Source organism: Pantherophis guttatus, chromosome 7 (assembly GCF_059756535.1).
Source record: "Pantherophis guttatus breed Tessera chromosome 7, ASM5975653v1, whole genome shotgun sequence".
NCBI classification, from domain to species: Eukaryota; Metazoa; Chordata; class Lepidosauria; order Squamata; family Colubridae; genus Pantherophis; species Pantherophis guttatus.
In genome coordinates this window covers 63,205,209-63,220,828 of record NC_142069.1, presented here as the reverse complement: position 1 = coordinate 63,220,828, position 15,620 = coordinate 63,205,209, and the positions used below count along the sequence as shown (strand labels likewise).

Sequence of the window (15,620 nt, the reverse complement as noted above, 5' to 3'; positions counted from 1 at the left end):
AAGCCCCCGGGCGCAGCGCTAGTGTCGGAGGGGATACGAGACAAATCTCTTTAAGCTGGTGGAGAGGAAGTCAGCCTCAGGGCGGATAGGAGCGATAGTGGCTGCCTAGAGTGAAGCCAAGAGTGATTGCAGTTTCGAGTGGTTGAGCGGAGGAGCCCCAGATGGAGTAGGCGAGTTACAAGGAGAAGCGCGGACTGAGGTGGGTGCAAAACTGACGGATTAAGTATCGGCAGTGGACTAAATAAAGCGCAATAAGTCATTAAAAACAACAGCGTGAGGGAAGAAGAAACCCACGGAGTGACTAGGCAATATTGGAGGACTGATAACCCTAGGACTCAGAGACGGTGGGAGAGAAAGAGAGGCCCAGAGAAGGAGATAAACTGTACAACCAAAATAACAGTGAGGGCTAAGAAGAATTTAAAGAATTTCTGAAGTGCCTGTGGGACTTAAAAATAGAGTGGCATTAGCAGCGATTGTAGAAAGAAAGACTAAGATTCGGGGGGAAGAAAGACTGATACAAATGGACTACAGGAATAGTTACAATTACAGCCACTGACGAGATCGGAGAAGAAATGTTAAGTACTACTAAGGAAAAGAAAAAAAAACTTTCCCCTTACTTTTATATTTAATAAATTGTATTTTTATATACTAGATAATCACTAAGTTAAGGAAAAACATAGGGGGGGGAAACTATATTATTACCTTGAAATATATATGTATTGTGAATTCATAAAATTTGAAAAAGGGGAAGGTGAATGAATTATAACCTAGATTGATTGAAAATACTGTAAAGTAAGAAGGGAAAACTTGTAAAATAATAACAAAGTAATGTTAAGTGATTAGTAATTAATGACAGTGTGATCAAAGTGTGGAATCTCCATAAGGGAAATTAGTGATTGAAATTTATATGCTAGTGTGGGAAAGCTTTACACGAGCATTAAAAATGTCAACAATATCTACCATAATGAAAACAGGGAAAAAACCAGCTGTAAATACCACAGCAATGGTGGCATCACCACTACAACAAAAAACATTAGATAGCATGGTAGGAAAAGAAAAAGAGAAAGAAAAACCGGAATTGACATTAAATGCCATGCAAAGCATGTTTTCAATGATTCAGGAAACACTGTTAAAAACACAATAAAAAATAGCAGAAAACCATGAAGAAATAAGAACATTTCATGCAGAGATTAAAAATGAAATCGGAGAAGTTAGGGAGGATATTAAAAACATGGATGATAAAATTGGAGATATCCAACAATCAATAACAGAAAATGAACAAAGAATCAGAAAAGCAGAAACAAAAATAGACCAAGTAGAGACAAAAGTAGAGGCAATGGAGCAAAAAACTTCTCAATTAAATAAGGAACTGTCCGACTCAATAGCAATGCTCGAGTTGGAGAAAGCTTCATATTTTCTCCATTTTCAAAATATAATAGAAGAAAAAGATGAAGACCTGGGAGAAAAAATGGCGGAGATAATGTCAGAAATAATACAAAAAAATAAACTAGAAATAAAAGGACAATTGGACGAAACATACCGCGTACACACAAACTATATAAGAAGGCACCGCCTGGCGAGAGAAGTACATGTCAGATTCTCAAAATGATCAATAAGAGACGAGGTATATAGGAAATCTAGAGAAGGGATGCTGACATACAAAGGAAAAGAAATTACAGTCCTAAAACAAATACCCCAAAGAATCAGAAACCAACGTCAACAATACCAGTTTCTAACAACCCAACTGAACAGATATAAAATAATGTTTAGATGGTTAACTCCGGAAGGGATCTTGGTCACCTGGGAAAACAAAAAAATATAAAATAGACACACCAGAAAAAGCGAGGGAATTCTATAACGTGCACTTTAACCAGGAGGAAGAACAGGAAAGTAAAGAAGAAACAGAACGTAGAAGCCAGGAAGAAGAGCAAATAGAAGTGGTGCAAGAGAAAGAAGTAAGGAAAAGCCAAGAAAAAGAAAGGGAGGAAAGAGAAGGTGCAAGAACTAAACCACGGATGGAAACAAGACATACCAAAAAACAACTACACTAGCTAATGGAAGAGGCAATGAAACTTTTTTCTGTAAATATAAACGGACTAAATGCACTGAAGAAAAGATCTCATTTACAAAATTACAAAAATTAGGAGCAGATGTGATATGCCTTCAAGAAGTACACATTAAAAAAGGGTATCAAAAAATATTAGAAAATCCAAAATTAGAAAAATTATATACATTCCTGATTCAAAAAAAGAAACGAGGAGTAGCGGTTTATGTAAAAGAAAGAATAGATTCGAAATTATTATATGCAGATGAGGAAGGCAGAATGGTGATGGTTGAGTTAGTACTAGAAAACAAGAAAATATTATTAGTAGTAATATATGCCCCTAACCAAAGCCAACAGGATTTTTTTAAGGGAATACATAAAAAAATAGTCGAATTAAAATACGAAGATATCTGTCTAATTGGAGATTACAATGCAATAGTAGACGTGAATAAAGATTATAAAAGTGGCAAAAAGAATAAGAGAAAAAAAGAAATACTCCCAAAAGAATTTTTTGATATGGCCATGGAAATAAACTTGAGAGATGTTTGGAGGGAAACACACGAAGATATTCTCACCCTCACCAATCTTGGTCCAGGATTGACATGGCCTGGATGACTGCGAATATTAGAACTGGGGTAGAAAAAATAGAAATAGAAGTAAATCAATGGGCAGATCATAACCCAATTCTTGTAAACTGGAAAGGGAAAAAAAGGTTTAGGAGGTGGACAATGAATCAAAGGATATGTAAACAAAAAGAATTCAAACATATGTTAGAAAAGGAATTAAAACTATTTTTAAAAATAAATAAAAAAGAGGATACTTCTTTACAGAACACTTGGGATACGGCAAAAGTTTATATAAGGGGCTTGACTATCGCATATATAGGGAAGAAAAACAAAGAGAGGAAACAACAATTAGATAAATTATATGAAGAATTAAAAAACACAGAACATAAACTACAACAATATCCCCATAACAAAAAAATAAAAGAGAAATGGAAAACAAACATAACTTAAATCTGATAAATCAAAAAGAACTAGCACAGAAAATACAGATCCAATCTAAACATAAGGAACATATAAAAACATATGAAATTTACAGAGAGAAACAAGAACTAGATAAAATTATAATAGACTCAGAAGAGAAATTAATTAGCAAAATTTATAAATTCTTACTGAGATACAAGATGGAGGAGGAGATAGTGAAGAGTACGATGATCAAATGGATGCAAAATTTTAAATATACAATAGACTTGGAGAAGTGGGAAGAATTATGGCAAATGAATACAAAATTAACATTAGCGGTGGCATATAAGGAAAACCAGCTGAAGATGTTTTATAGGTGGCATATGTCGCCCACAAGATTGGCAAAAATTCATCCGAAAAACAGTTCATTATGTTGGAAATGTAAAAAATCACAGGGTACCTTTTACCATCTATGGTGGACGTGCCCGGCAGCAAAGAAATTTTGGTCTAATATTAAGAAATGATTGGAACAAATAACGAAGTTACAAATAGAGAAGAAATCAGAAACTTTCCTGCTAGGAATCTTCACAAAAACATATCCTAAAGATATAAAATACCTGATGATACATATCCTAACAGCAGCTCGGATAACATACGCAAAGAATTGGAAACAGGAAAAAATCCCAACGGAAGAAGAGTTAATAGATAAAATCACACAATGCGCTGAAATGGATAGATTAACTAAAGAGATTAAAGAAAAAGAAGAGACAGAGTACTACAGAGTATGGGACAAATGGTACCAATGGCACAACACCTCTACTAAAGATACATAGATATAAAAAGGATAGAACAAAGATGTAAATGTGTATATAAATAACTTCTTATGGGCAAATAAACAGGAATAGGGAAATCCAAAAAAATGGTGTAATCCAAATATAAAGATTGTTAAAGGGGTAATCCTAAAGGGGGGGAGAAAAGCAGGGGGGGTGAAAAGGGAAAAGAAAAAACTACTAGGCTAAGAATAAGGGAAATAATTACAACCGCATTAGTTGAAGAACCACTATGAAATATTGCTTTAAAAGGGAAATTTACTTATATGTTGTATGTTTTGTAAATGTTTTTATATGTGTTTTATATGTGTTTTAATAAAATTTATATTTTTTTTAAAAAAAAAATATCACCAGCTATGGCAAACCTCCTTCCCAGACTGAAGGAAATCAACAACTGGCAGATGACCTGAACGTGTTTTTCTGCAGGTTTGAAAGGAAACTACAGCCACCTATCTCCACAACCCACATCTCAAACACACCAACAGCTAAGCTTCCTACAACTGATCCCATCCCATTGGGTTCACAACCTCTAGTGATCACAGAAAAGGAAGTGCAAGACCTATTTCACAGACAAAAGCCAAGAAAAGCTCCAGGCCCAGACAAGATGACTCCTTCTTGCTTAAAAGTCTGTGCTGACCAATTGGCCCCCATCTTCCCCCGAATCTTCAATAAATCACTAGAGATGTGCTATGTTCCTTCTTGCTTCAAAGGCTCTACTATCATCCCAGTGCCAAAGAAGCCCACCATCAAGGAACTGAATGACTACAGACCAGTTGCTCTAACATCTGTAGTCATGAAAACCTTTGAAAGGCTAGTGATGTCCCACTTGAAAACCATCATGGATCCGCTGTTAGACCCCCTGCAATTTGCATACCGAGCAAATAGATCAACAGATGATGCTGTTAATATGGCTCTGCACTACATCCTACAACATCTTGAATCTCCAAAAACCTACGCAAGGGTCCTCTTTGTAGACTTAATTCAGCATTCAATACCATCATTCCAGACACTTTTCTAACTAAGCTAAACCAGCTACAGGTACCTGAACACATTTGTAAATGGATCATAAGCTTCCTAACAAACAGGAAGCAGCAGGTGAAGCTAAGCAGAATCATATCAGATACCTGTACAATTAGCACAGGGCCCCTCCAAGGCTGTGTGCTCTCCCCACTTCTCTTCTCTCTGTATACCAATGTCTGCATCTCTAACAATCCATCTGTTAAAACTACTGAAGTTTGCAGATGACACAACAGTGATCGGTCTCATTTGAGACAATGATGAATCCGCATATAGACGGGTGGTTGAACAACTAGCCTTGTGGTGCAACCGGAACAATCTGGAACTGAACACACTCAAAACTGTAGCAATGGTGGTAGACTTTAGGAGAAACCCTTCCATACTTCCATCTCTTACAGTACTAGACAACACAGTATCAACAGTAGAGACCTTCAAATTTCTAGGTTCTACCATATCGTGAGATCTAAAATGGACAGCTAACATCAAAAACATCATCAAAAAAGCACAACAAAGAATGTTCTTTCTCCGCCAACTCAGAAAGCTCAAACTGCCCAAGGAGCTGCTGATACAGTTCTACAGAGGAATTATTGAGTCTGTCATCTGCACCTCTATAACTGTCTGGTTTGGCTCTGCAACCCAACAAGACAGACACAGACTTCAAAGGATAATTAGAACTGCAGAAAAAACAATTGCTACCAACCTGCCTTCCATTGAGGATCTGTGTACTACACGAGTCAAAAAGAGGGCTGTGAAAATATTTACAGACCCCTCACATCCTGGACGTAAACTGTTTCAACTCCTACCCTCAAAACAATGCTATGGAGCACTGCACACCGGAACAACTAGACACAAGAACAGTTTTTTCCCGAATGCCATCACTTTGCTAAACAAATAATTCCCTCAACACTGTCAAACTATTTACTAAATCTGCACTATTAATCTTCTCATCGTTCCCATCATCCATCTCCTTCCACTTATGACTGTATGACTGTAACTTTGTTGCTTGTATCCTTATGATTTATATTGATATTGTTTCCTGATTGCTTATTTGTACCCTATGACTATCATTAAGGGTTGTACCTTATGATTCTTGATGAACGTATCTTTTTTTTTATGTACACTGAGAGCATATGCACCAAGACAAATTCCTTGTCTTGGTGGAATCACACTTGGCCAATAAAAAATTCTATTCTATTCTATTCTAATTGTTGCTTGATTGGCCTTACTGTCATTCAGAGGGGGCTAGCTACATCAGGAAACTGCTTTTGGAGGAGGCATATGAGTTTCATTTGGTAGAGTACCTTAATGACCAATAATGTTTCAATGCCTACATAGCTGTTAGTAGGAGACAACAGGAAAATACTGCCACCATAAAAAGGCACTACAGGTTGTAATAGCTGATAGGTAACCTCATTATTATTGCTGTTGTGGGAGTGTTAAGATTTATATTCTGCCTTTCTTCCATAAACCCAAAGCAGCTATCATTAAGATCTCCTTTGTTTTATCCCCAGAAGAGCAATCCTGAGAAGTGGATTTGGGGTGAGAATGAATTGGTTCAAAGTCATCCAATGAATTTCCATGTATTTGCAAGGCTGATTACTGATGCATACAGTAAATACATTCAAAGTGCAGAAGCATTTCTAAATTTAATTAAAATAAAATTGAGCACAATAACAGAATAATTGAGTTGGAAGGAATCTTGGTGGTCTAATTTAACCCCTTACTCAAGCAGGAAACCCTATACCATTTCAGACAAGTGGTTGTCTAATTTATTCTTAAAAACCTCCATTGTTGGAGTACCCACAATTTCTGGAGGCAAGCACATTAAATATACAATTACTCATACAATTACTCTCAAGTATTTCTCTGCTTCAATGCTACATAAAAATGACAATTCAGCAGGAAATTTAGAAGAAACCTAAGGAACATATCAAAAGTTTGGAACGATGTGTGTGGTTCTGGGGTTGCCCTTTTTTTTGTATTGAATATTTCACTGCTGTTCTAAGTATATTCAAACTATTAAAAATTTGTGGAGGTAAACAAAGAGTGGAATTTAATTTTAGTATGACTAAAAATTATTTTGTTAATTAGAGCTTCACATAAGCTCTATCTTGTTATTGTAACAAAGTAAATCAAGATGTTCAGAACTTAATCTGGAAAAGGAACAAAAATTAACAGCAGATGAAATGTAATGCAGTATTCATGAAAATCTGTGTTACATTAGAAATATTTTGAAAAGGCAACTGGACTGATTTTGAGTGATGGTTGGGTGCACCAAGGCTCTGCACTGTCACCACTTTTGTTTATATTGATCATGGATACCATCAGACATGACCTGCAGCAGAACGCATCCTGGACTATGCTCTATGCTGATGATTTTATGCTTGCTTCCACAACCAGAGGCAAACTACAGCAGGAAGTTCAAACGCCTCAGCCATTTCAGACTCCACTTCAACATCAAGAAAACTGAGTACTTAGAGACTGTCTCCAGCCCTGGAATGCTTCAAATCAATGGAGAAAACCTAAAGAAAGTGGACATTTTTTGGTATCTGGGATCCCACCTCCAAGGCAATGGCAACATCAATGGCAAGGTGCGAGCACGGGTGAATGCAGCCTGGATGCGTTGGCGAGAACTCCCTGGTGTATTATGTGGCAGACAAATGCCAACCCATCTTAAATCTAAGATTTACAAGACAACCATCCACCCTGTTGCACTGTAAGGCACTGAATGCTGGGCAGCAACAACAGGGACCGAAAGCTATCTCCATGCCATGGAAATACAAATGCTCCATTTGATATGAGGCATCTCCCTTCTTGACCACATCATAAATGACACTATTTGACCACAACATTTTGGTGTGGCACCAATTATAGAGAAGATGAGAGAAAGCTGGGCTCCGCTGGTATGGACATGTCCTGAGAGTAGTACCTTCCACCGTTGCCAAGACTACCTACCAATTAGAAGTCAATGGCCAGCGATCTCGTGGGCACCCAAAACAGATGGCAAGACACCATCAACAAAGATATGCACGCCATGGGCCTGCGCCCTGGAGATGCAGCTGACTATGTAAACTGGCATTCAATGATCCAAAAAGCGGATCCTGCACTTGCGGGAATACGCCAGGAAGAAAAAGTAGAACTGGACTGATTTTGAAGAAAAATAAGATATTTCACTTCCTATCCTGGAAGATTCATAAACTTTCAAACAAGCATTACAAAACTGGAAAATATGCTGACATATTTCTAATTATAGGCACATAGATCAGTTTGGTTAATATAGTATAGGTAATATGACCTTGTGTTAAGTATTGTTATTCATCTTAAGACAACGGGAAAAAAAATTAAGAGGAGCAATTTAAGTTTCTTCTTGGTTGAAGATCAGATTCAGCTTTGGAGTACCTGTTAGCTTTCTTTGAAGCTCACTAAAAATTGCCATAACCAAGGGAGGGGGCATTTGGGAGGGGAAGGGGCATTGGTCCTACCTGAGACGCTCCTTCTCGTTGGGTGGAGACAGCAGCCAGGATGGGACATACCAAAGTTCACTGTCCCTACAATGGGGGGGGGGACCAGGCTGGTCCGAAGAATCCTCCCCCGAGATGACCCGTTGCAGCACTCAACGATTAAAAGCAGCATCCCCCGAAGCAAACTTGTCCAGTTTATAGTGTTGGATAAAGGGGGAAGGCGAAGTTCATGTCGCCGCCCTGCAGATTTTGAGCAATGAGGCCTGCGTGGCCCAAACCGCCGATGTCGCAGCGCTGCAGATAGAATGCGCAGTCAGTCGAGGGGGTCTTAGTAGGGAACGTAGTTCGTAGGCCGTGGCTATTGTCTGCCGGATCCAACATCCAATGGTCGTCGACGACACCTTGCAACCTAAAGAAATCCACAGGAAGGAGACAAATAGAGATTCCGTTCTGCGGAAATCCGCAGTCCGTTTAATGTAAACCTGGAGAGCCCTCCGGACATCCAAAGAATACCACCGTCCTTCGAGCCTGTGAGCCGGGCATGGACGAAAGTTGGGCAGGACAAGTTCCTGCATGCGGTGGAAGGTCGTATTGACCTTGGGCACAAACTTAGGGTCCAAACGGAGTACAACATGATCCTCATGGAACACACAGAGGTCATTCCAGATGGAAAGGGTGGCAATCTCTGAAATGCAGTGAGCCGAGGTAATAGCTACCAAAAAGGCAACTTTGCAAGTTAATATTCACAGACTAGCCAGCCGCAAGGGCTCATACGGAGCATCCATGAGAGACTTAAGAACTATGGAAAGGTCCCAGGTCGGTACCTGTGTAGAACAGGAGGGCAGAGATTGGTAGCACCCTGCAGGAATCAGAGAATCAAGGGGTGCTGGGCCAGGGAAGACAACGAACCGAAGGTAAGTATCGACAAGATCGCCGCCACCTGTCTCCGCAATGTATTAGGAGAAAGCCCTTTAGAGAGACCCTCTTGAATTAACACAAGTATATTGACAATCGAGGCCTGGAGGGGTTGGACCCCGTTCCGATCACACCATGTACAAAAAGCCCGCCAGGTGGCCGAGTAAATTTGGTCTGTAGAAGGCCTCCGTGAAGCCTGAATGGTGTGGATCACATCTGCCAGGATGTTGGCATCTCCTAGGGCACACCGCTCAACCGCCAAGCAGTCAGACGGAGCCACTGCAGGTCTGGGTGTCTGACTGCCCCCTGAGTCAGGACGTCCTCTGGTTGAGGTAGCTGCCAAGGAGGGGCTACTGACAATGACAGTAGGTCCGCAAACCAAGGTCTGCGTGGCCAATGCGGGGCCAGAAGGATGAGTTCCACTTGCTCCAGCAACAGTTTGCGAATAACTGGAGGAAACACATAAAGAAGCCCCGGCAGCCACGGGGAGCGTAGGACGTCGGTGGACTCCGCATGCGGCGACGGGTACCGCGAGATGAAGCATGGAAGCTGAGCATTGTCCGATGTGGCAAAGAGGTCGATCACTGGCATCCCGAATCAAGCGGCCACCTGGCGGAAAACGTGAGGGTGGAGACGCCACTCTGCGTGATCCAGTCGCTGGCGGCTCAGCCAATCCGCTTGTACGTTGGCGACGCCGGAAATGTGTTTCGTTCGAAACGAGGCGAGGTGAATATCTGACCAGAAGCCCAACCTCAATGCCTCCGACATCAGGGATTGGGACCATGTGTCCTCTAGGCGATTGATATGGGCCTTTGCTGTAATGTTGTCCATGAGAACCAGGACGTGGGAGTTGGAGATGAGATGTTGAAAGGCTCAAAGCACCAGGTAGACAGCCCGCAGTTCCAGCCAGTTGATGGGCTGAGGGGCATCGACACTGTTCCAGGTGCCTTGCGCTACTTGACCCAGACAATGAGCCCCCCAGCCCTGGAGGCTGGCATCCATTGTCACCACCACTCTCTGTGGGTCGAAGAATAGACAACCTCGGGATATTGCCAGAGACTGCCACCACCCTAGGGATCTGATCACCCTCCTGGGAACGGGAACGTTTACAGCTGAAGTGCCTCTGCCCGCCTTCTGCAACGGCAAAAGAAACCATTGAAATTCCCTCAAGTGTAACTGGGCCCAGGGAACTATTGAGATGGCGTAGATCATCTTGCCCAGGAGTTGTGACAGGACAAGGGGAGACACCGATCTAGCCCGTTCAACCTTAGAAACCAGGGACCTCAAGCTATCCTGTCGCTCACGCAAGAGGTAAACCCTCCCCGCCACCAAATCTATCAGGGCCCCGAGATGGAGCAAATGAGTGGTAGGGACAAGGTGGCTCTTTTCCAAGTTAATGGAGAAGCCATGGGCAGCCAGGGTCTGGAGAGTAAGCTGCAGGTCAGAAGAAGCCTGCTGCTGGGTAGAAGACAAAATTAGGATATCGTCTAAGTAGCATTGTAGACAAATAGATTGGGCCCTAAGGTATGCTGCTAAGGCAGCCAATACCTTGGTAAAGGTACGAGGGGCAGACGAAAGGCCAAAGGGCAAGGCCCGATACTGATAACGGTGCCCCCCCATAGCAGAACCAAAGGAACCTCCTGTGGGAGGGGAGGATGGGAATATGGAGATAGGCCTCGGTGAGGTCTATGGAAGAGAGGAGATCGCCCCTCCTGACACCGTCGAGAATAGATCTTAAAGACTGCATCTTAAACTTGCAGTATACGACATACCGGTTCAGACGTTTCAGGTCCAGAATAGGTCTCCACCCCCCCACCCCCACCCCCAATGACTTTGGTACAAGAAAAACACGGGAATAAAATCCTGTCCCCTGTTCAGCATCAGGCACCGGTTGAATAGCTCTGATTGAAAGAAGATGCTGAACTGCCAAGTCCATAAGGGACCGTTTCTCGATCTTGTTAGAAAACGGACAGAGCACAAAGATCATCGGAGGAGAGGAGAGAAATTTGATGGCCAACCCAGATCATAAGGTGGCCAGGACCCATTTATCCGAGGTGGAGCCTTCCCAAACAGGGGTGAAGACGGCCAGTCTGCCACGTATGGGAGGACCCGGGATGCAGTTAACGATGGCGCCTGGAGAAACAACCTCCTCCCCCCCGAAAGGGCTGTTTGGAAGCAAAAGGCCTACCTCTGGACACCCTGTCTTGAGCGCCCTGTTGTCTAGGGTGAAAAGTCCGTGAGGTCTGGCAGAAGGAGTGGCAAAACTAGCACTGTCATAAGGATGAGACTGCAGACGAGATGGGTAAGGCTGGAATCTCGACTCTCCCCTAGGAAAGACAACCGGGAGAACCTTCTTCTTGTCCTTCGTCTCAGTGAGGAAGGCATCAAGGGAATCCCCAAAAAGTTTGGAACCCGAGAAAGGAACCGAAGCCAGACACAATTTATGTCTGGCGTTGGCCTGCCAGTGGCGAAGTCAGAGCAGGTGCCGGGTGGAGACAGAAGAGGTGAGGGACTTGGCCATGAAGCGAGCAGCATTCAGGGTAGCGTCCGCAGAAAACTGTGTGGCCGCGATGATCTTGTTCAGATCCTGCCGCACTCGAACGTCTTCCGACACCAAATTCTCCTGCAACTGGCGGAGCCAGAGGGGGGTCGTCCAATTAAAGAAAGAAGCCATAGACGCCAACCGTATGGCCCAGGTGACACCCTGGTGAGCGCGCTGGAGTACTTGCTTCGCTAGGCGTTCTTCTGGGCGGAGGCCTTCGTCCGGATCTCCTGGGACCGCTGTATGCGGTAGGAGAGTGGCCACTGGTGCATCCATGGCCGGGACCTGGAGAATGGTGTCTAAGTCCTGTGCCACATTAAAATTCCTGTGGTCCATCGCTGTAGGAGCCGGGTTCGATCCAGGAGAGGATCACTGTTTCTGGATGATATCAAGGAATAGAGAAGGGGTAGGGATTGTGTCCACCGGTCAGGATGGTTCAGCAAACAAGGGGTTCAGAGCCCCTTTGGCCGTGACCAGAGGCGTAGATGTTGGGGATGGAGAACCCAGCTGGGCCATAGTGACTGCCTTGTGCAGCTATGATTTGAATAATGCCTGGGGAAACAAGCCCGTAAAGGCAGGTTGGTCTGGCGGGAGGTTCTCGTCCTCTGACAGACCCAAGTCACTCAAAACCCCCTCATCCTGGGATGATGCCTGGCTTGAAACGGAGAAAACCGGGGAGTCCGGAGCTCTGATAGAAAGAACATCCTCCTGCGCGACATCCTCTCGTGAAGTGGAAGCACCAGATCGGACAGAGGCTGCCCTACCAGTAGATCGAAATTGTGAGGCCAGCGACTGCTGCACTGCCGTCGAGATGATCCGTACCATACCAGACTCCACGTTCACTGGAGGGGGAGCAGACACGGTCTCCGGGGAAGCTGTAAGCGAGCCTGGAGCTGGGGGCAACTCAGCCGATAGCCCAGAGACTGGAACGGCCTCAGAGCCCCACAAATTATCCGGCTGAATAATCACAGGGAAATCCTGGAGGGAAACTTGGTCCACCTGTGCCCCGGGGGGATCCGCCATGGCGGAAGGTTGATGGCCACTTGCCTTGGCACAAAGCTTCTTGAGCACCTTATCTCATCGGGCTTTGGTGCGGGAGGGTGCAGAGTGATGTGAGGGCTTATGGTGCGACCGAGAGGGACCAGAATTCTTCGGTCCAGCTGAGGGGACCTGGCTCTGGTCCTTAGTGGTGTGAGGCTCCCCGTGGGGATGCGGGCTGTCAGAACGCCCCGCCTTCCTGCCGTGTTTGGATTTGTGCAAAGCTTTAGACATGGTGACCATAACACAGCTGCCAGTAATAAGGTGGTCAGTAAATGAGGAATCCTCCGCACGTTACAACTGCCAGAAAAAATGTCCAGTGTGAGACAGACTGGCCAGGCAAGGAAGGATATGTCTTCAGAAGGCACAGGCCGAAGCCTGGAGGCCTAAAGCAAGCACAAAGATGTGCTGAGGGAGAGTAGAACCCAAGCAGGGATACAGCCAGTAAACCAAGGGAGCGCAAAAACTCCACAAATATAGGGGTGAGCAGGCCTTATCGTAATCTTCGGGCTCCAATCCAGAAGCCGTGCTCGAAAAGTGCTGACAGGGGAGCGTAGAAGCTCCACAATAGATCGCCCTCCTTGCTAGACCTCCGAACGTGCCACCAGGGGAGCACAGAAGCTCCACAATCAATCGCCCTCCCCTCTAGTTTGCGATAATAATGGCAAAGGGGGCATGAAGCCCCTCAAATGCCCCAGGGAAAGGCCAATTCCCAGCTCAATTTGCAGCCGTTAAAATGCGCGCGGTGAAGGGCGCGTATAAATGCCTGGGCTGGCAGTTCTTCCCAGCTGATTTTCGTGCTGAAAAGCAGCAGCACGCCAAACTTTGCTATGGCCGATTCCGAGCCTTCGGGAGGCTCAGGCACTTAAATAGTGACAGCTGGGGGCACGAAGCTCCGCTAGCTGGTTAAAGTAAATTGAAAAGGGCAAACGATTTAAGTGCAACGAAGGAAAAGCCCGCAATGAAGCTCCGTGAAAACCCAAAGGCAAAATGGCTGCCCGAGGATCTAGGGAGGGAGTGCGAAAGCTCCACCAATGAAAAATAAAGTTCAGCAGCCCAGTCAGGGCTGGCAGCACCCCCAAGGGAGTGCAAAGCTCCACAAAGCTCCAAACAGGAGAAAAAAGGGGAAGTTAATGATCTGGGCAAAGGGCTGAGGGAAAACTTCCCCAGCAAATAAACAAGCTAGTCCCTGGGGATAAAATATCTTACAGTTTGTAGAATAAGTTTGAAAACGCAATCCAAAGAGTAATCCTAGTCACAGTCCAAGTCAAGCCAACAACCAATGTATAATCAGGAACCAGTTGACAGAAAAATCAAGAAGTAATCAGAAAAAAAGGCAGAGAAAAAGTCCCACATGCCTGTTCAGACTGAAAGACTGAGCCAAAGCTGGGTCTGCCCAGTAACAAGGGCCGGACTTAACAACTTTGACAGGCTCAGACTATCAATCTGAACAGATGAGCACACCCCATCCTGGCTGGTGTCTCCACCCACAATGGAGAAGAGAGCTGGAGGTGTGAAAGAATGCTGTGGGAAATTGGGGAATATAGACACTATCAGGAACCAAGCCAAGCCATCAAACCAAGCCATCTTCCTACCTTCAAGGAAGCTGGCCGTGAGAAAGGAATTTACATTGGTGCCTGAGGTCCCAAAGCATTGGAACAGAACCTGTTTGGACTACTGTCACTGGGGAGAGGGTTTTGGACATTGGGGGCTGCTTTCAATATATGATTTTTTGTGCAGCTTTTCTTCAGAGCTTGCCTCACTATGCTGTACTCAGTATCTCTAGTAAAAGTACCTTTCTTCTAACACCTATGGCAGTGTTGGCGAACCTTTTCGGCACCGAGTGCCGAAACGGGAGTGCGCGCATGCACATGGGGGAACATCAGAAACTGGAGGAGCTGTTCCCTGGCATGCATGCACACGCCGGGAAGCTGAGCTTCTAGTTTCTGGCACGCATGCATGTGCATGCCAGAACCTGGAAGAGCAAAGGGCGATGGCTGCCGTACCCGGAAAGATGGCTCTGCATGCCACTTCTGGCACGCGTGCCATAGGTTCACCATCATGGACCTATGGAGTCAAGGATCATTCTTTCCTTGGAAGTAAGCTGTGGCCAGTGTGGTAAAGAGAACAAGGTAAAGAAGGTGAAGATAATCTATAATTTGATTTGAATTAAGACATGTAAATCATAATGCCTCTTATCATGTCCCCGTCGGAGTCTGAATCTGTGGGGAAAGATGAGCTGGAACAAGAACTGACAGTGATTGAGAGGGGAGGTCCATTGGCCTTGGAGGAAACTGGGGAAGGGCAGTCCAGGCAAGGCTTTTCAGAATTAGTAAGGTCTGCAGGCAGGGAGGAACAGAGGCAGGATGAACATGAGAGACTGAGCTCAGACGAGGAGCAAGAACCACACCCACCTGATCCAGAGAGTGCAGAGAAGGCTTGATCAGCGCAGACTGAGCAGGCTACTCACAAGGAGACTAACCCACCCATCTTCACCAGGCACACCTGCGGAATGAGACTTAAGGAGATGCTGTGGGAGGGGCATTTGTTGGGAACAAACACTGAGTTCCTGAAGCATTGCGTATCGAGTCCTTGCATTCCTTTTGGCATTCTGGACTAATTACCTGGATCTTTTGCTCCTTGAACTCCTTGATTTGCTAAATACATTTGGATTTATTGCCATGCAGCCTTGGTGCAGACAGTGCTGGGCTGGACTAATTGCAGCCAGAGGCTGCTTGAGGTTTGTGTGAAGGTTTGTTATCATTCTGCTCTGGGACTTGCCAGAAATGTGGGAGAGTTTGGGGAGAT

General features: G+C 44.5%; 1 protein-coding gene across 12 annotated transcripts in view; it reads right to left on the bottom strand.

The window, feature by feature from the left end:
- Window positions 1–15,620, bottom strand: part of FOXP2 (forkhead box P2) — a 1,221,669-nt gene that overhangs the window by 208,541 nt on the left and 997,508 nt on the right. The window lies entirely within an intron of this gene.